Below are 19,475 nucleotides of genomic sequence, written 5' to 3'. Positions count from 1 at the left end.
TTTGAAATAAGTAGCAAAAGGGATCAAGAAAAATATAATAAGAACATGTACAAAATTCTGCACTCGGTTCCCTGATCCCACCTTCACTGGGGTGTCGGGATTCTGTGAGAGCATTTGTAGGAAATGTCCAGTGGTTTTGGTGAAAGGTGAGCTCAGTGGGTCAGCAGTGTGATGACAGAATTAATGCAGCACTTGTGACATTGATCCAAATATAATCTTTGTAACAAGTGAGGAGTTCGGGATGGAATCACGTCCTCCATGAAGACATATCCAAGTCCCTTGTCCTGCAGGTGTGAATCCATTTGTGAGTTGGCTCTTTGAAGGTTCTTAGTTAAGTTGAGGCCAAACTGAATCAGGGCTGGTTTAGTCCAAAATGACTAGAGAACTTATAAGCAGAGGAGATTTGGAAAAAAAAGTGGAGATAGAAGGAGACAGATGCCAGGTGATAGAGATTAAGTTATGGATGGCTGGCAAACCACCAAGAGGACGCTCCAGATTTTGGAGAAAAGCATGGCCTATCAACATCTTGATTTTGGGTTTCCAACTCTGAAACTTTGAGACAGCAAAGTTCTGTGGTTTAGGGCCACCAGTCCGTGGTATTTAGCAGGCAGTGCTGGCAGACTGAGATAGGAGGTGAGTGAACATCTCTGCTCTGGCTTCTTGGTCACTTTTGGTAATCATGTAGGGAGAAGTGCCCTAAGTAGAAACCTGAGTCATGTCACTTGAGGAACTGTTTGAGCGCCTGAGGTTGTTCATCTTGAGAAAGAGAGAACTTGGACGAGGGGATAGCAAGTCCTCCAACGTCTGAAGATGTCCCATGGAAGAGATTAATCAGATTTTTTCCCAACTGAGAACCAAAATGTAGAAGAAAGACCAAAACTGACATCATAAGGTCTGGTTGCTTTGTAAAGTGAGTTATGAAGAGGAGTGGTGCAGGTTCAGATTAAAAATAAGCCAGAATATTGTTTGATAAGAAAGACAGACTGGGTGACATCTAATGTCCTTTTTTTTTTTCTTTTTTTTGCTGTAAAACTCCCTTCTTAAGGAGATTATTTCAAAGAAATCCACATGAAAATAAGCTTCTTCATTTCCAACTGTGTTTTCATGTGCTCTTCAGACTTCTGTCTCTCTTGTTACCTGCCAAGAAATAAATATTCCTTTAGTCAGTGTTTTTATTTAGTATTAGCAAGCAAATTTGTTCATACAGTGGAAAATTCAGTTCCAGCAAGTGGCTGCCAGTTCTGTGATTCTAGGTGAGTTGATTCTTGTTGTGTGTAAGAAACGAATGATAAAAACCACCTACTGTACTGTTGAGAGAACAGGGTGAGAAAACACATACAATATCTGTGATACCAATGACCTACTGTACTGTTGAGAAGTTACTGTGAGAAAACACAACATCTAGGATGCCTACCACCCGCTGTACTGCTGAGAGAATATGGTGAGAAAACACATACAGCCTCTATGGTGATGACAATTCAGATGGCCATGGGACGCCAGAAATGTTCTCCTTGGCTCTTTTGTAGTTAATAATGATTCACTTCAAGTTTTCTGAACTCCTAAAAGATACTGACATCTATGTAGTGTTTTCGTTTGTAAGCTGCCAGAATGCAATGTACCAGAAATGGAGCAGTATTTAAAAAGGGGAATTTAATAAGTCACAAGTTTACAGTTCTAAGGCCATGTACATGTCCAAACTAAGGCAAGGCTATAAGAGTGTCCAAATTAGGGGATCCAGGGAAGGATACCTTGGTTCAATCGGTCAGTGATGTTCCAGGTTTCTTACTCAACTGGAAAGACACATGGCGACGTCTGCTAGTTTTCTCTTTAGACTTCTCCAAAGTTTCCTTGAGATTGTTTTCTTCCTTTACTCCAGTGGTCTCTGGCTATGTGGGTACTATTGGTTCTGGTGTCTCTCTTGCTTCTAGGCTTTTTCCAGAGTGGTTCCCTCTCAAAGGGCTCTATCTAGTAAGCAAACCCACCTTGAATGGATGGAGATTCATCTCCATGGAAACCATTGAATCAAAAGTTACCACTCACAATTGGGTGGGTCATCTCTCCATGGAAACAATCAAAAAGCTCCCACCCAGCAATATTGAATGAAGATTAAAGGACATGGCTCTTCTGGGGTACATAATAGCTTTAAACCAGCACACATAGGTATAAAAATTGTCAAGAAAGCGCATAGATTTATGATAGATATCTTGTTTTAAAGATAGCTGTATCTTAAGTAGTGTGTGTGTTTGTGTATGTGTAAAAGGTTCTGATGATTCTAGCACTTCATTGTGCACCTCAGCATTAGCATGAAAGGGAGCTGGCTGACCCCCTAGAGGACTCTGAGTTCCCATGGAGTCCTGGAATTCAGAATTTGCTCCTGAGTTTTATGACAGTTTCCTCCACTGAGGAAATAGGTCTTCTCCTAACCTGACCTGCAGCCATCCACATGACCCACCTTAATAACTGAACAGATACTACTGCAGCTCATGTGTTTGTGCTATCATAGGTCTTACATTTGTTGAGGTGGCTGGAAAGTGTCACAGCAGGTACCGGTGGGGGAAGGGCAGACACATCTACATTTCTAGTTATTTTCTACACTCCTGTTTGTAACTGCAGTGACACACACCCACACAATCTTACAGAAACTGTTAGAGCCTTAGAGGTTGTTCTCTCAAAATCCTAATTTCAATTGTCCAACTGCCTGTTATTTAAGCCACTCCTCTATTTTCAGAAATGGAAATGATCAGATGCCCCTTTCAATTGAACTCAACAGAGTATCTTTCATGCCTCAGGCTCTGTGCTGGGATCTCACACAACCTGAATCTGGTGGAGAATCAGACACACATACACACATACACACGCACACACACACACATATGCAAAACAGTCCAAAGAGGCAAGGCCAGTGTAGAGAGGATGAAGACGCAAACTAACAGTGGTGAGGCTAGGGGAAAGGCAAATAATAGTCGCCTATTATAATTATGCTATAAGCATAATAACAATTCTATTCCTGAAATGATTTCTTTATCACAATCAGTAAAAGTTACTCAAGGCCACCTGCAGGGAAGTACAAGAACACAATGGGCAATTGTGGGTTTGCAGATAGTGAAAACTATCTGACACTGAACTGACTTGTGTCCTTGGGCCAGGTCATCCGCTTTAGTAAGTAAATAATGACTGACAGTTTCACAACAAAGTGGCCCACAGCCCGAGAGTCTCTCCTGGCGGGGCGGGGTCTCACCAAGGGCAGCCGTTCTGTCTGGAGGGAGGTTTCCAGCAAGGGAAGTGTTTCCATTGCCTGCAGTTTTCAGGTGGCAGACAGAAAACAGCTGTAGAAAGCAGGTGACAGGGAAGCCAGTGAACCAGTTTTGCCACCCTACTTTTTCCTAGTTTCCAGTGGAAACTGTCCATGACAACAGAGAGTTTTAGTCTTCCGACAGCACTTTCATGAAAAGAGAAAGTCCCTGCGCTAAAGTCTGCAGAGTACCTGTAACGACACTGGGGATAGATGGACTCGAGATATCTCTGAAGATCACATCTTAGGGTCAGAGCTAGAACAGTTTGGGCAGCCCTCAAAGAAAGTAAGAAGGTACTTGAATGGCTCCTCTCTCTGCCCCATCATCAATTAAACACTTGGGTCTCCACTGATGACAACAAATGAATGACCACAAAACCAGTGCAAGGGCAGCTTTCCTTAGCTGCAAGAAAGTTGTCTTTTGAATCGGCCCCACCAGATCAACCCTGTTTGGAGACTAAACTTTGAGCGGGTAAAACGTTGGGTAGGCAGTTAGAGCTGGAGAGAACTGGAGAGTGGGGCTGTGTGTATAGAGAGAGCTGGGGTGTCCTCCCCAGATGAGCCCTTTAGAGAGAAGCTCCAGACAGCACTGATTCTTTAGATTCTGCCCCCATGGTCACAGGTGCTCAACTCTACCCTGAGCAGCTCCTCAGCTCTGCCCAGAGCTCTCCCACCTGTCTGTCAGAATTACCCACAGGGAAAGAGAGAGCTGGGGCTGGCTGCCAACTCATAAATTCCTCTCCTGTGGGATGAGTCAATATAAACAATGACAGCTATTACAACAACTTAAAATGCTTTCCTGAAAATTATTTTATGACAGAAGCTGACTGCAGTTTTAAAAGACAAAATGCTCAGAGAGTTGCAGAATGACATGGTCTCCTGCAGGGAAGAAGAGGCAATGGGAAAGAGGGAATGCAGACAGAGTAGCAGAGGAAGCTGCCCAAAGTAAGGGCAATAGGCAGCGTGCTCAAGCCACTTGGCAGGGTTGCTGTCCCCGTGGGTCTCAGGGACAGTGCGGCACATTCACGTTCTCATCCTTTGTTTCTCAGCTCCAGTATAAGGCCTGACATACATGAACTAATTGTTCAGGGGACATAATGATAGGCAGGAAGGAATGCAGTGAGTCTCTGGTATGCTGACTCATGCCTCCCACACAGACATGCTCAAGGCCTAGCCTTTGGTCCTGGCGATGCAAGCTCATTTGTGAAAATAGGATCTTCGAAGATCCTCTTTGGATGAGGCCAAATTGAGTGAAGCTGGGCCTTAACCCATATGACTAGAGTCCTTATCAGCAGGGGCAGTTCAGACACAGTCAGTGTAATCCAGAGAAGGAGAGGGGCTCTCCATGTGCTGGAAGCAGCAGGCCAAGGAAATCCGAGAGTTGTGGTGAACGAGCATCGGAACACTAAAGACTTCAGAGAAACCATGGCCCGGTGAGACGCTGATGTTGGATTTCCAGGCTCCAAAGCCATCACCATGTCATGGGAGCTCTGGCAAAGTAAGACAGAGTTCCTCGGATTCTCCGTATTTGGAGGTGGGAGGGTACATGGAGAGGTAGGAGTTTTGATGCCCCAGCTCTAATCCTCACCACCTTCCTTGGCCCAGTGCCCTCCAAATCCAAGGGAAAAATTCACATCTTCCTGACTCCAGTAATTAGTTCCACGTGGCCTTTTAGCCAGTTTTGCTGATTTCCCTGATGACTTCTCTCCTAGTCTTCCAGACCCTGCTAGTAGTGAGGTTCCCACTTGCCTCTGTTGACTCACAACCTCCTGCTCCTTTCCGGAGTGAGGAGTGTAAGGGTGTATTTGAACTACATCCATCCTGACTGTCATAGAAAACGTGGCCTCACACTTCTGGACCATTGATTCATAGCTCTCTCCTTGGACCCTGTATTGGGCAGGGTTCTCCTGAGAAACAGAGCAATAGGCAAGTCTGAACTCTGTAGGGAAGGCTGCAAGCTGGAATTGTTGATAAAGGTAATGCTGAGGGGAAATTGGCTGGTTGCAAATTCCAGCAAGAACCAGTGCTGAAGTTGAGAAAGAAATTTCCTTCTAACCTCTGAAATTCTCAGTTCTGGCCCTTAAGACTGCCAAATGACTGGATGAGGAGACTCCCCTCAGTGTTGAGGGCAATCTCCTTTGTTGTTTGTAAATGCAATCAACTGATTGTAGAGGTAAATCCCATCTATGAAATACCCTCACAGTAATAAACAGGCCACATTTATTTGCCCAAATAACTGGACACCATCACCTAGCAAAGTTGATATATGAAATTAACCATCACAGACCCCAAAGATCTTCTGTAACAATTTCAACTTTGGTTAGAGATATTCTAGGGGCATTTTTTCCTGTCAGAGCTTAAGCTCAGGACTCATAATTTCTACTTTTGATGATTTCACCTCTAATGACCTTTCCTGTCATAACTTAGAATATTGGTATGTGGATAAGGGAGGAATTGATACATAAGACTCCCCACTCCATCTTTTTCTTACTCTCCTTGACATTCTACCACCATTCCTTTGAGAGCACATTTTTTGTTGTTGTTTTCTGTTTTTTTTTAGTGCTTTATAGTCTTTGTTTTAAGTATGTGTTTATTTTTACCACTCATATTCAAAGGTGAATTGTCAGACAGGGCTTTGTAGTTATTTCCTGATAGGGTATCCCAAACCCAGGAGTTGTTCTTGATGGTTTTATTTTGGGCCTTGTATTTTCCAGGGAGGGGAGAGGTCAGTTTAAATAGCTTGAGAGCCTTGGCCAGAGGCAACAAGGTAGGTACTTGCCCTTAAGCTCGGAAGAAGTCAGGTGTTCCCAGCCATGGCGCCATCTTCCACTACAACCAGAGTCATGGACCCTCCATCTAATTCATCCCTGAGTTAGCTAAAATTAACCTGTGTGGCCAGCTGTGAGCCAAGGAAGTTGGCTTCCTTAGGGCCAGATCACCCAAGAGAAACTGACCATCCACGGGGAGAATGGGGGAAGTCAAGTGCCTGTCCTAGGTGTCCAGTGGTGCCATGGCCACACATGCATGAAGGTTTCCTTTTTATCTGAAAACTTCTTTAGTCTACTTGCACCCGGTATCCACTGGAGGAGACGCAGATGGAATTCCTGCTCCATTTCCCCTCAGGGGATGGGAAGGGAGTACCTACAGACTGAACAAGAAAGTCCTCCCTGCAGAATTCCTCAGACAATGTAATGAGGTCCTAGTTTTAAAAAATATGCTGTTCTTGATGTGTTTCCACATACACATCCTTCTTCCTCAGCCTTCCATCTGTCTATGGGGGTTTCCCCACAGTGCTGAAAAGAGACTTTTGGCAGCCATTAAGAGCCGTGGCAGATGGTGGCAGGCTGGAGCATGGGGGGCCTCAGGCCTTGCAGGTGGTGAGGCACAAGGGTTAAAAGGGCAGAGCTTGGGGCTGGCATGCCTGGGTCCCATCCTGTTTTGGCTCCCTGACCTGACTTTAGCAGTTTCCTTATGCTTCCTCAAATTTGCTTGGTCACCCTCTGTTCTAGTTTGCTAGCTGCCAGAATGCAACACACCAGAGACAGATTGGCTTTTAATAAAAGAGGATTTAATTTGTTAGTTCTTCAGAGGAAAGGCAGCTAACTTTCAACTGAGGTTCTATCTTACATGGGAAGGCACAGGACAATCTCTGCTGGCCTTCTCTCCAGGCCTCTGGGTTCCAACAACTTTCCCCGGAGTGATTCCTTTCCGCATCTCCAAAGGCCTGGGCTGAGCTACGAGTGCTGAGATGAGGTATGCCGAGCTGCTTGGGCTGTGCTACGCTGAGCTCTCTCATTTAAGCACCAGCCAATTAAATCAAACATCATTCATTGCAGCAGGCACACCTCTTAGCTGACTGCAGATGTAATCAGCAACAGATGACATTCACGTACCATTGGCTCATGTCCACAGCAACAGAACTAGGTACCTTCACCTGGCCAAGTTGACAACTACATCTAACTACCACACACTCATATTAAATATTTGCCTTTCTTATTGCATTTAGAGATAAGGACAAGTTATAGGAGAGGAAGCCAAGTGACTAGAGAGGGTTGCTGTGTAGAAAATAACCAGAGGGAGGGCATGAAAGCTAAGCCAGTAGGTACCAATCCATGGTACCTAGGATTGCCAGTGGTCAGAGACATGAGTGAAGTGAGAAATCTAGATATTGATGGGGGTGAGGAGGAGGAAGTGTGGAAACAGGTAGGGAAGGAAGCTTTCTAACGTCTGAGAGGTCCATACCCCAGGGAGTTATGAAGACTCATCTGCACACCAGCAAACAGCCTGGAGTGAAACTCATCTCAGGCCCACACATTTGGACTTCAGTGCTCCTCCTGCCCAGACAAAGTGAGCTCAGGACTGGGAGGCCCTGGGTGGGGGTGGGAACCATCATCACTGCTGCTCTGGAAAGATGAAGAGCTGTGAAACATGGATTCTAATGTCTCTGCTCCCCAAATTTCTGCAAGCATAAGCAGTTTATTCTCTCAATTATTTGAGTTCAGTGTAGCTACAGCTTAGTCAATTCAGTTCCAAGTACATTTATTGAAACCTCAGTGTTTCCCACACAGTACTAGATGTTAAGGATGTAAAGATAAATGGATGGAAAGTAACAAGTGATCGCAAGGATGTGGCAAAAGTGCAACACTCGTACATTGCTGGTAGGAATCTAAAATAGAGCAGCCCTGTGGAAGACAGTTTTGCAATTTCTCAAAAAGTTAAACATAAGTTTACCATATGACCCGACAAATTCAGTCCTGCATATATACTTCCAATGAATTGAAAATAGGTGGTTAAACAAAAACATGTACAAGAATTTTCACATCAGCACTATTCAGTGTAAAAAAAAAAAGAAAGATAAATGATGCTCATTCCCTGCTATCAGCACGTCTGCAGTCAAAGGTGGGGAGGGGGTTGCTGATAATGGAAAATAATTACTGCATTACCTTAATCTGTGCCAAAAATTAAAGTGGGTATTTGATATCACAGTGACAGAAGTAGGAAATGATCACCTCTACAGAGTGATAGCTTTATTAATAGCAAAAAATAAAAAATAGCTTTTCTGGAAGGATACACCAAAGTTGGCAACGACGTCTTCCTTCAATTGGCAACTTGAGTATTCAGGAAAAGGATTTTCCTCCGTAAAATCTGTCCTACCTTTGCTTTTTAGGCATTTAAAATTGGAACGTTGTTAACTTAAACATCATAGAACGCCACAGCGTTTAAACAATGTGACTGTCTTATATTCACGTACCTATTGGGAAGAGTCCATTTGCAGTGCTCACAAAAAGGCATGCTGAACTGGTTGAGCACGTGAAAAGGAAAATGACCTCTCCTTCATTTAAACCACCTGGGATTGAGCATGATATGGGACAGAGGATATGGGATGAAGGAAATATACAGACAGAAACTGCAAATTCTGTGCCTCTCCACCAAAAACACCTTTGTTATTTTGTTTCAGGTGTACATAATATTTATTCAAAAATTAATTACATAGTTTTGGAAGTGGGTAAGGCAAAGAAAATGACTACTCCTTATTGAAGTCTGGCCTCCAGGCTATAGCTCGTCATGCTCCGTCTTCTTCAGAGAGAAGAGAATATTGGAAGGGAGACTTGAGAATGAATGGAAATATTCCACAATGGCTGATGGCTGATGAGGAGCTGGGGCCTTCCAGGCAGACTGGACAGTATCATAAAGCAGTGCCCATTAATTCCTGCTCTCCTGTCAGCTGGGGCTGCGGAGGGGGAAAAGAAGTGAAGGCTTCCTTACTATCAGCTATGGAGGGGAGGGGGGCGAGTCTGAGGAAGTTCCACCAAGAATCAGCTCAGTCTAAAGCCAGTCTGAACAGCAGATGGTCCATGCAAACAGCCTGCTATCCTGTGGGAGAGTGATCCAAAAGCGAACTGGTTCCAAATCATTTCGAAATCCCAAAGGCGGTGCCCTGCTAGGCAGGGGAGTTCAATGAGAAGCGGGCAGCAGAAATTCAGAGCCCAGCGAAGGTCAGCTCTACATCATGTCTGTCTTAGTCCTGCCAGTCAGGGGAGATGCATCCTGAGGGCAAAGAGACACAGCACCTGGTAAGGGCAGGTTGTCCAGTGTGCCCAGAGGAAGGGGTCTAGGGGTGAGGGGAGGGGAGGGGATGGGGGAAGGGGTGGGGCTGCAGGAAGAACTTTGCTGGAAGTGCTATGAAATTTGCATTGTTCTTTTACTTACAGACAGTGGGAGTCTGACAGAGTTTCAGCAAGGGGGTTACATGAATAGATTTAGGCTTTAGAAACAAAGGAAAAGGTTTAAAATCCTGGAATTAGGGTATATCAGGACTGAAAGGAGCCCTGACTGTGACTAAATCCTTTTATTCAAAAGACAAGAACAAAAGCACACAAAACAAAGCAAAACAACCCAATCACAAGACCCATCCTTGTCCTTGACCCTGGCCACCTTCCCGTTTTGAAGAGGCACATCTTTACTCCTGGCAGCTCAGCCTCCTGATCCATGCTGCAGCCCCATACCTGGGCATTGGACTAAGCCCCCACCCCACCACCCACTTCCCATTAGCCTCCCATTTGCCTTTTCTCCCTTAGGCTGGAGCGACCCAGGGCAAAATTGCAACACTGGTGACATTTCTCTCTCAACCTTGATTATCCTAAAGACAATATGAATTCACATTAATTAATTATAAAAGAAAGTTTAATGGAAGCAAGTGATAAAAATGTGCCCATAGAATGGAAAAGCTGTTCTAATGCATTAAATTCAAATATTCCCCAAATTAAGACCTAGAGTGGCTTCATGTGTTACCTGAGGCCACACAGCCAGACGGTGGCAGACTTAAGATGATGTCTACTAGTCTATCCTTATCACTTCTTTACTTTGGTATTGGTTAGAGAGTGTTTCTGTTAGCTACTGCTGCTTAACAAACAATCCAAAAACAACCACTGGTTCTCCCTTGGCACTCTGTGGGTGGACTGGGTGGTCGCCATGTTTTCTGTGGTGTCGTCTCACCTGCCAATCAGCAGGACTGACACCAGGGACAGTGCCGTCATCTGGCTGAAGCTCATGCTGGACCCGTCCATTGGATCACTTGCCCATAGACCCTTCAGGTGGCTTCAGGTGTCCTGGGCTCACACCACGGTGGCCAGGTTCCTAGGGGCAGTGACCAGGAGACACAGGTGGACACAGTCAGACTCCTGATGACCCAGCCTCCAGGAGTTCCTTTTGCCACATTCCGCTGGACAACCAAATCACTGAGAACAGTCCAGATTCGAGGGCGGTCACCAGACCTGCTCTGCGAAGGGAGGAGGGGCAAAGCAATTGTGGCCACCTTTCATCTCAGGGAAAGCAGATGGGGTGGGGGTGAGTAGAGAACAATTATAGCTGACAATTTTATTGGGAATCTTTGCAGTGACAGGATGAGGCCACGCAGAAATGAGTTGAATTAAAGTGAGTTAAATCAGCTCCTGGTGTAGTTTTAGGCGCTGGTGATAGAGTGGTCAGTAGGACACATTGTCCATCCTTACACACTCACCTTCTAAGATGACACAGGTGTTAGATAATTATTAAGATTTTGTGTGATGCAAATGTCAGTTACTTCCTGAATCTATCCATTCATCCCTCTGTTAATTTAATAAATATTTATTAATGTCCCAGGCTAAGATCTCTTAGATCACTAGAGTATGTTCTAACTGGGGAGCCACAGACCACACCCAGGTTAGCAAATGAGAATCACCGAGGGCAGCGACACCAATGAAAGAAGATGGGAAAATGTTGAGGAGAGAGGAGGGGTAGGTGAGAAGGGAGCCCCTTTAAGCTGGGGTGGTTGGGGAGGTTGTCTCAGAGCAGAGATAAGCCGATCCCTGAACGACGGGAAGGGTCCAGTCAGGTAAAGATCTGGGGTGGAATCTTCCAGACAAGGAGGAGTGGGAAATGGCTGAGTCACCAATAACTCCTTCTGGGGTTCAAGAACAGAAAGAATGGCAGTGTGGCTGGGGCACTGTTTTCATGGGAGTTTGAAGAGTCAGAAGGAAGGTGCAGAAGACATGGGCTCATTCTACCTGGGAGCCCCTGAGATGGATTCACAGAGCAGGTGATATTACATTTGGGTCTTGGGTAAAAATTGCACCTGGGTCAGGTGAATTTAGGATGAGGCTCATGGGAGGCTCAGGTTGGAGGCGAGGAAATGATGCTAATGTGATTTATTATGTTTAAGTAGTCCTAATCATGTTCCAGGCAGTGCTAGCAGATGACAGGCCTTATCTCACTTAAAGCACATAATTCCGAAGTAAGGTGGGTACTTATTCTCCTTGGTGGTTCAGGTCTGGGGCTTGTTGACTTGAGGCCCTCATGGGAAGCATCCAGGTGGAGATACATAAGTGAGTCATCGGAAGGGCCCTGGGTCTTACTTGGTGCTCAGTAAATGAGCATGGAATGAAATGGGGCTAGCTACAAGTTTGGAGGGCCACTCTCCAGGGTTGTACTGAACTTGAGAGAGTAGGTGGATGTCTGTCTGTTCTGCAGCTCTTTGGTACTGATGTGGTGTGGCCGAGATACTGACTGAAACCAGCTCTGCTTTCCACTGAGAATGTTTTATGTTGTGGTGAATACGTGTGGGGTTATTTTTTTTCTTTTGTATGCTGTATGGCTGAGTCACATTTCATTAGTCTTTCCATATGAGTATCCCGCTATGGTAGCACTATCTATTGAATTTGTTTGTTTGTTTGTTTTTAATTTGCTTGTTATGCATGTTTGTTTGTTTTATGGGAAGTGCACAGACCTGGAATAGAACCCAGGTTTCCCGCATGGCAGGCGAGAATTCTACCACTGAACCACCCTTGCACCCCCGATACATGTGGTTTAGAGCCTTGGAGCCTCTGAACCCGTTTCCTGTTTGGGCAGAGCCTTTATGCCTTTGTAAGCAGAGCCCACCGCCCAGCAGAGAAGTGACCGGACTCCAGCTGGAGCTGTGAAATCAGAAGTGGGGAGTGGAAGGAGCAGGAACCACGCAGAATCCACTTTGTTGGGAGCGTTAGAAGTACGTGAAGTGGTTGCCATACCCTGTGGCCAGGGCCAGGGTTCTGCAGGGAAAGCTGCCCATCCATGCCCAGGAGTGTACCGTGGTCTGTCCAAATTCTCTCGTTTTGCCTTGATTTTGTTAATAAATTCCCGAGGTCATTTAAATTATTACATGTATTGCGCAGAGTTGAACGCAGTAGTCTTAAAATAATTTAGTCTCTGCCATGTCAGTGGTTATAGACCCTTTATTTATAATGCTGTTTGTGTTTTATCTCCTTTTCTTTTCCTTGGTCTGACCTAGAGAGCTTTGTCTAATTAGTTAATTAATTGATGGACCAGCAGTTTGTTTTACTTATTTATTAATTTCCCCCCTTATTCCTTTAATTTCTGCATTTGTATTTTTCATATTTATTTTGGTTTTTTATTGTAATTTTACTACATCCTTTTGCTGAATGCCTAATTCATTAATTTCATTCTTTTTGCTCCTATTAAAGCAGTTAATGCCATAAATTCTTCTGCAAGCACTACCTTGGCCAACCCTGTATAGGCTTCTGTTTGAGAGATTCTAATTGTCATTCCATTTCAATTGTGCTTTCCATTTTTTTTTTTAAGTTCCAGATATTAGAAGGTGGATTTGAATGGACAAGGGCCTTAGAGTTGGCGGCTTTTCATTTATTACTTATTTCTGGTTTTATTATATTGTGTTTAGGGAAAGTAGTCTGAAGATTTAAATTGTAAAAATTGTATTAAGATTTTTTTTTTCACTCAGAATAAGAACAATTTTTGACAGTGTCCCAGAGATATTTCACGGGATATATATTATCTATTGGGATATACTATACTCACACACACACAACTTACATATACGATGCACACACATTGTCATATGCATATGCTTATATATGATATCTCTTCTGATTGCTAGTTGGGTTGGCCAAGTCTTGGAGTCCCTTCAGTGTAAGTTCATTGAGAAAGATTTGTCATTTTATCCACAGCTGTACTACAAGTGCCTAGTAAGGCCTGATTCATGTAGGAATAAAGTAAATATTTTTTTGATAAATAAAAAAATTCTTATATTGTTAGTTTTATTTCTATTTGAGGTATCAGTTTCAGAGTTGTACTAGTCTCTTCCATTCTGGCCACATAGTTTTATTAAATTTGGGTGCCTAAAGATTTGTGATATTATGTATTTGTGTTCATTTTAGGAATATTTACTAAATGCTTATGTGCCAGGCACTATGATTAGCACTAGATAAACAATGACAAATTAAAAAAAAGGACGTTTCCTGCACTTCATGACTCATATGTTCTAGTTGAGGAGACAGTCCATAACCAAGGATAACTAAACATTGAAAAGAATTGTGATTGGTGCTGTGAAGGAAATAAAGAAGGGACTGGTTGAAGCTAGTAAGTAGGAGAGATTGACTTTTTTTCTTTTTTCTTTGTATGCTGTATGGCGGGGGTCACATTTCATTCTTTTTCCATGTGAGTATCCCCTTATTGCAGCACCATTTTGTTGGATTTTGCTTTGTTTTGTTTTGTTTGGCTTTTTGTTTGTTTGTTTGCTTGTTTGGGAAGTGCATGGGCCGGTAATCGAACCCAGGTCTCCCATATGGCAGACGAGAATTCTACCACTCAACAACACTTGCACCCCCTAGGAGAGACTGACTTTTGATGGGGTCCTTGGAGAACTCCCCTCTGGGGAAATGACATTTAAGCTGATGCCCAAAGGACAATCGGGGCCTGCCTCTCGAAAAACTGAGGGAACAGTATTTTAGGCAGAGAACAGAACATTTAATCAATATAAAATGCCCTTCTCTCTATCATATAATCTTTTGCCTTCAATTGTACATTAGCAGTGTTGATGCTTCTGTTTTCCTTTTGTTGGTACTTGCATTATATACATATTTATTTATACAATTCTATAATCCATACAATGATGCACCAATGTTTTCCTGTTGTTTTTGTTGGTCTTATAAATATATTAATCTTGTATTTCTCCGCTCCCTACCTGTACTCTTTTGTCTTGTAGTAGAGAAACTTATTCCATTGCCGTTTGTAAGAATCTTGGATATATTTGGGCTTTCTGACATCTTTGCCAATGTATATATATTTTTGATATTTTTATATATTATCCATTCATTTTGCTGCTCAGCCTTTCTGCTGAGTTCCATATCAGGGCAGTCTTTTATTTCCTGTCCTGAGGCTGTCCTTTTTGAGAGAAGCCTAGTTTTTGTCTTACCCATGTGATAACCCTTGAACCTCTCTGAGGGTATTTCTTGGAATTAAGTCCACTCATGTTTCCTCAGGTGTAAATTATTCTACTGGTCCAGCTATGACTCCTTCCTCAAATTTGGGGTGACCTTCTATTATTTACCCCTAGAAAGTTCTACACTGTACACTATTGGTGCTGGTGTAAGTTGACACACCAGTAGTGAAGGTTGAGTTCAGTTGCCCTGTGATGACTTCCTCCCAGGGAAGTTGGTGGCTGCAGAGATCTGGCTGTGCTGGTCTGTGTTAGTTAGGGCTCTTTAGAGAAACAGAATCAGCAGGAATATCTGTAAATATAAAGTTTATAAAAGTGTCTCATGTAGTTGTGGGGATGTGGAGTCTAAGGTCTGTAGGGCAGGCCACAAGCTGGCAGCTCCAATAAAGGTCCTCAATGAACTCTCAGAGAGGCTGTCTGTCTGAAGCAGAAATAGTGATGGTCTATTCTGTGTTCTCCTTAAAAGCCTTCTAGTGATTAGAGTCAGAGTTGCTTATTGCAGAAGACAGTCCACTTAGCTGATTGCTAATGCCGTTAGCTGTGGATGCTGCCAATGTGGTCTGATTTAAGTCCATGAAATGTCCTCATATCAACAGACAGGCCAGTGCTTGCCCAACTAGACAACTGGGCACCACCACCTGGCCAGGTTGACACATGAACCTGACTATGACATGGTCCTTGGCTGCAATTAGGGCCCCAAGAAGTGCTGGCAGGAGTGCTGATGAGCCAGGTGCAGGCTGGGAGGCTGGGGACACAGAGAGAGTTAGGAGATATTAACACTGTCCCAGGGAGACGGCTCTTTTCCTTTTTTGCCCAATAGGCCTGGAGAAGTTACCAGGGTCCTGCCAAGCTACTTCATTTGGGCCCATTGCTCTTTCGGAGAGTCTTTCTTGATAACTTCTCCCTTGACTTAGAAGCAGAAGTTCCCTGGAATTTCCTGTCCTCTAATAGGAATCTTTCCTGTTCTATGCTCTTAAATATTTGCTATTATTTCATTTTTCTTCCATTACTTCAATGAACCCTGGAGAGGGAAGAGATAAAAACATGGTTTGATTTGCCATCTTGGGTCAGAAATCTAGACAGTGACTTTAATGAGTGATAATGTAATAACAAATATCTATTGAAATCTTTTCCCTTTCCAGTTTGCTGACTACAACAGCAGCGAGACTGAGGCAGAGATTCTTGAATTTGGGATTAAAAAAATCAATGAGGTTTTAAAGAATGTCAGTTTAAGAGGCTGTTGGATTTTAATTCACCTTACATATGGGTTAATTTAGGATTCCTACTCAAATGAACTCATAAGAAAGTTCTCTCTTTTCAATATTCATCAAGAAGTCCATTCTGCTGTCAAAGTGAGCATCTAAGATTGGCAAGTGTGTTGCCAGGGATTGTGTGCAGGCACAGGTGGATATGGTGTCGTCTCTGCTCAATGGGTGCTGCTTAGGGGGATAGTAACTTACAGGGGAGCTGTAAGGAAAAGTAGGCTAAGGGCTACTAGAACTATTACCTGCCTTCCTCCAATCTATGGAAACATAGCAGAGAGAAACATTAATTGAGAAGTTTGGAAGGTGTCAGAATTTGGAATTAACAGTACAGAGGTGGAGAAGCACAGGGATTTGGGGGGAAAAAGTCTCATGAGGCTGGAGGATTGTGTAGGAATGCAACTCAGCAAGAAGGGTGGACCCATGTGTTTATAATCCTTAGTTGCCAGACTAAAATGGTTGGATTGTCTTTAATAGGCAATGGGGAATCATGCGAGGCTTTCAGCAAGGACAATAGTATGATTGAGCAATGCACTGGCTACCAGAGTGTGATATAATGTGATGGTAAAGGTTAGCTTTAGAACCAGATAGCAATAGAGGGTAAATATGGCTACTGGGCATCAACACAAGGATGTACGTTGGGGGATAAACATGGTGTTCCAGGGACCAGGCGATACTCACACAAGTAGACTGACACAGGTATCCAGGGAGAAGTCAAAGACTCTAGCACACAAGAAGCACATTGAAAGGTCTTTTATGAGAGCAGGCATATCTGGGAAAGGATTGGCAGGACATGTTGGCCTCTTAGACAACATAAGCCTGATGAGGAATTTGATTAGAGGTGCTCACTTGTCTACACTGGGAAGTGTGCTTGAAGAGGGGAGAAACCACAAAGGGTGAGGGCACTCTTTATTTACACTGCTCTGGAGTCATGGAGATTCTGTGCCCAGCATGATAGTTTTCTATCTGGGATCACAGGTAGAGTCAATAGGGGTGGAAAAAAGAGAAGGAGGGGCAAATTTAGGGGTAAGATACTGAGTTGAGTTGGGGTATGTGGAATTTGAGGTGTCCATGGGCACCCCATTGGAGATGTCCAGTAGACGAATAGAAACATGTAGTTATGCAATGGAAAGATGACTCTGGAGCCTTGATGAGAATTCAGGAATCAGGTCGTTGGACTAGAAATGGTCATGGTGGTGGTGGGAACCAGTGAAATTGCTCAGGTGAAACAAAGAAAGCAAGTCAAGGAAAAATCATGGTCAAGGCAAGTAAAGAAGGAACTACTGCATATGTGCAGCATTTCTTTATCTATAAAAGGTGCTCTATTTTCATTTGCAGTGAGAATTCCAGCATTTTATTATTGTTAGTGTTTAAAATAAATGAGTCAGAGGAATTTGGATCAACATGAGAGCCTGCTAAATGGGCAAGCCTCATTGCCTGCCTCTCTGAATTGCTTGCTGTACAATCGAGCCATTCACTCTGTTCAGGACACCTTGTGTTTCCTCCTTTCCGGATTAGACCTATTTGCTGGGGAAAACAATCCACTTCTCAGGGCTTCAGTTTTATGTACTATTGACACATTACCTTATTTCTCTAATCTCTTTCCCACAGTTATTAGTTTTTATTACCTGAAACTAAACAACCTATGGGATTTAAAAGCACAAGTTAATGTGTTTAGAATGAGAAAATCATGTATGATTCCAACTAGAGGGACAGGGGTAATTAATATTCAACCTACTTGCTTGGCTTTTAAGTCACTTTTAGGCTAGTTGTATTGAGCTTATTATGTTTTTCATTACACTGTAAATCTCTTTACCATATAGAAAATTAAGGAAAACATTTCTTCTCCTTGGGTCCATGCATAGAAAGGCCATGGGGTGCAAAAGTGTACAAGTGCCAGTGGAAAATGGCTTTTTTTGAATATCAGGTTCAGTCCTTAGAGACGGAGTTCACTCCATGTTGTGAGCAGTAAATCTGAATTGTGCTGAGTTTAATTAAGGTGATTTCCCCACTTAGCTCCAGATCTAGAGATGAGATGCTATTTTCTTGTGCTTAAAACTACATGTCCTTCCAAACATGAGTGTCACAGGAGTGGAATATGACTACAGCTGGGCAGGTGATGAGCCTCTCTCTCCTAGAAGGAGAAGAGCTGTCCCAGGAACAAGTTCTATTACCTGTCTTCTGCTCCTGTGGATTCTTCCATTGCATGGATACAGTTTGTAAGGTAATGGAGCCCTTCTATGGAGATTCCACATGACTGGAGGAGAGCAGAAAAAGGAGAAAAGTTGAGTGAGTAAAAGGGGAGAAATGATTGGGTTATGTCTTCTAGCTAGACTCAGTATGAATGGCTAAAGATTTGGATCATCCAGAGGGACCAAGGTTCCATTCTCCTGCTCTCTTTTGCAAATTAATTGATAAATGTTAGGAGAATCAACTGGTATTTCCTCACCCATTCCTAAAAGACTCTTTGAAGATAACAATATCATCAACACGTGAACCATGAGAATCCTAGCACAGAAAGAGACCCAATAGCTGTGTCTAAGTTTCCTCCATAGAGTCCTTGTTAAGACTAGCCCATCCTATGCCTCACCAATTCCAGGAAAAGGAACTGTATCCTTTCAAGGGAAAGCCTGTTTGCCTCTGGAGAGCTCAGACTGTTGAAAGGCTTTGCTTATATTTTTGTGACAAAATTCCTTTACACCGAGTCTTTCTCCCTTTTGTTTTAGTTCATTTTCTTGGAGAAACATACAGCAAGCAGAATATCTTGGCTTTACTAAGGCATGAAAAATGACCAGATACCCTGTGCTTGACTTGGAGAACATTATATTTGTGTGGAGAGAGAGAGAGAGAAAAAAATACAAACTCTCCAAGGTAAGCATCTCATCCTACCCATTGATATTTTTAGGGACTAAAGCGTACCTGGCCGCAAAGTAGGCACTCAAGATATTTTTGAAAGATCTGATAAACACAATAACAACACTACATTCCTTGATTTTTCTTCTGTCCCATGTCAGACTCCAGAACATTCTCTTTTGCCAACGAAAACCTGAATCACTTAAGGGTGGGAACCAGGGCTCTGACCCCTGCTTCTTGCACTCTGACCTGTCTTACAATAGCCAAACCTTACATGGAGTTGGTGCTCCACCCTCACTGGCTACATCTGGTGAATGCCTGATGGTCCCCCATCCTCTGTGACTAGATTTCAGTTAGCCTAGCCTAGTCAGAGACTGGGGGAAACATCTGAATGTTTGAGCACCTTTACACTCAACCTTCTGCTATGGACTTAGCATTTTTTAGAGCCTTGTCACTGCTGGTGGAAATGAGATATGCTCTCTGCTTTGTGTGAATTCAGTCCAGCTGGGAAGATAAAACTGATGTCCATGGAACTGCAAGACAATCTGTGGTAAGTGACAGATGAGTACCGAAAACTGGTTCTGGAGTTGAAAGGAGGTGCAGTGTTAGAATATTGTCTAAGCCTGTCCTTGACATGGCCAGTGGCATTTTCCAACCCAGATGAGGTGATTGACAAGACGCTGGCACATTGCCTTGTTAGGCAAAATGTATCAGAAACCTCACTGGTGCCTCAAGGAATGCTTGCATTCCCCTGGGATGATTCATTCATTCCTATGAATAACAATAGGAAACCAAGTAT

At 43.4% G+C, this 19,475-nt stretch overlaps 1 long non-coding RNA gene across 1 annotated transcript; it reads left to right on the top strand.

The window, feature by feature from the left end:
- Window positions 1-2,078: 2,078 nt before the first annotated feature.
- On the top strand, window positions 2,079-19,207 carry LOC143652988 (uncharacterized). The gene is made up of 3 exons (XR_013160998.1): window positions 2,079-2,129; window positions 18,550-18,694; window positions 19,111-19,207. It is a non-coding gene; the product is annotated as an uncharacterized LOC143652988 (long non-coding RNA).
- The last annotated feature ends 268 nt before the right edge of the window (window positions 19,208-19,475 follow it).

The sequence above is a fragment of the Tamandua tetradactyla genome, chromosome 13 (assembly GCF_023851605.1).
Source record: "Tamandua tetradactyla isolate mTamTet1 chromosome 13, mTamTet1.pri, whole genome shotgun sequence".
Taxonomy (NCBI): domain Eukaryota; kingdom Metazoa; phylum Chordata; class Mammalia; order Pilosa; family Myrmecophagidae; genus Tamandua; species Tamandua tetradactyla.
The sequence above is the reverse complement of the archived record's forward strand: the minus strand, read 5'-3'. Positions and strand labels throughout refer to the sequence as shown.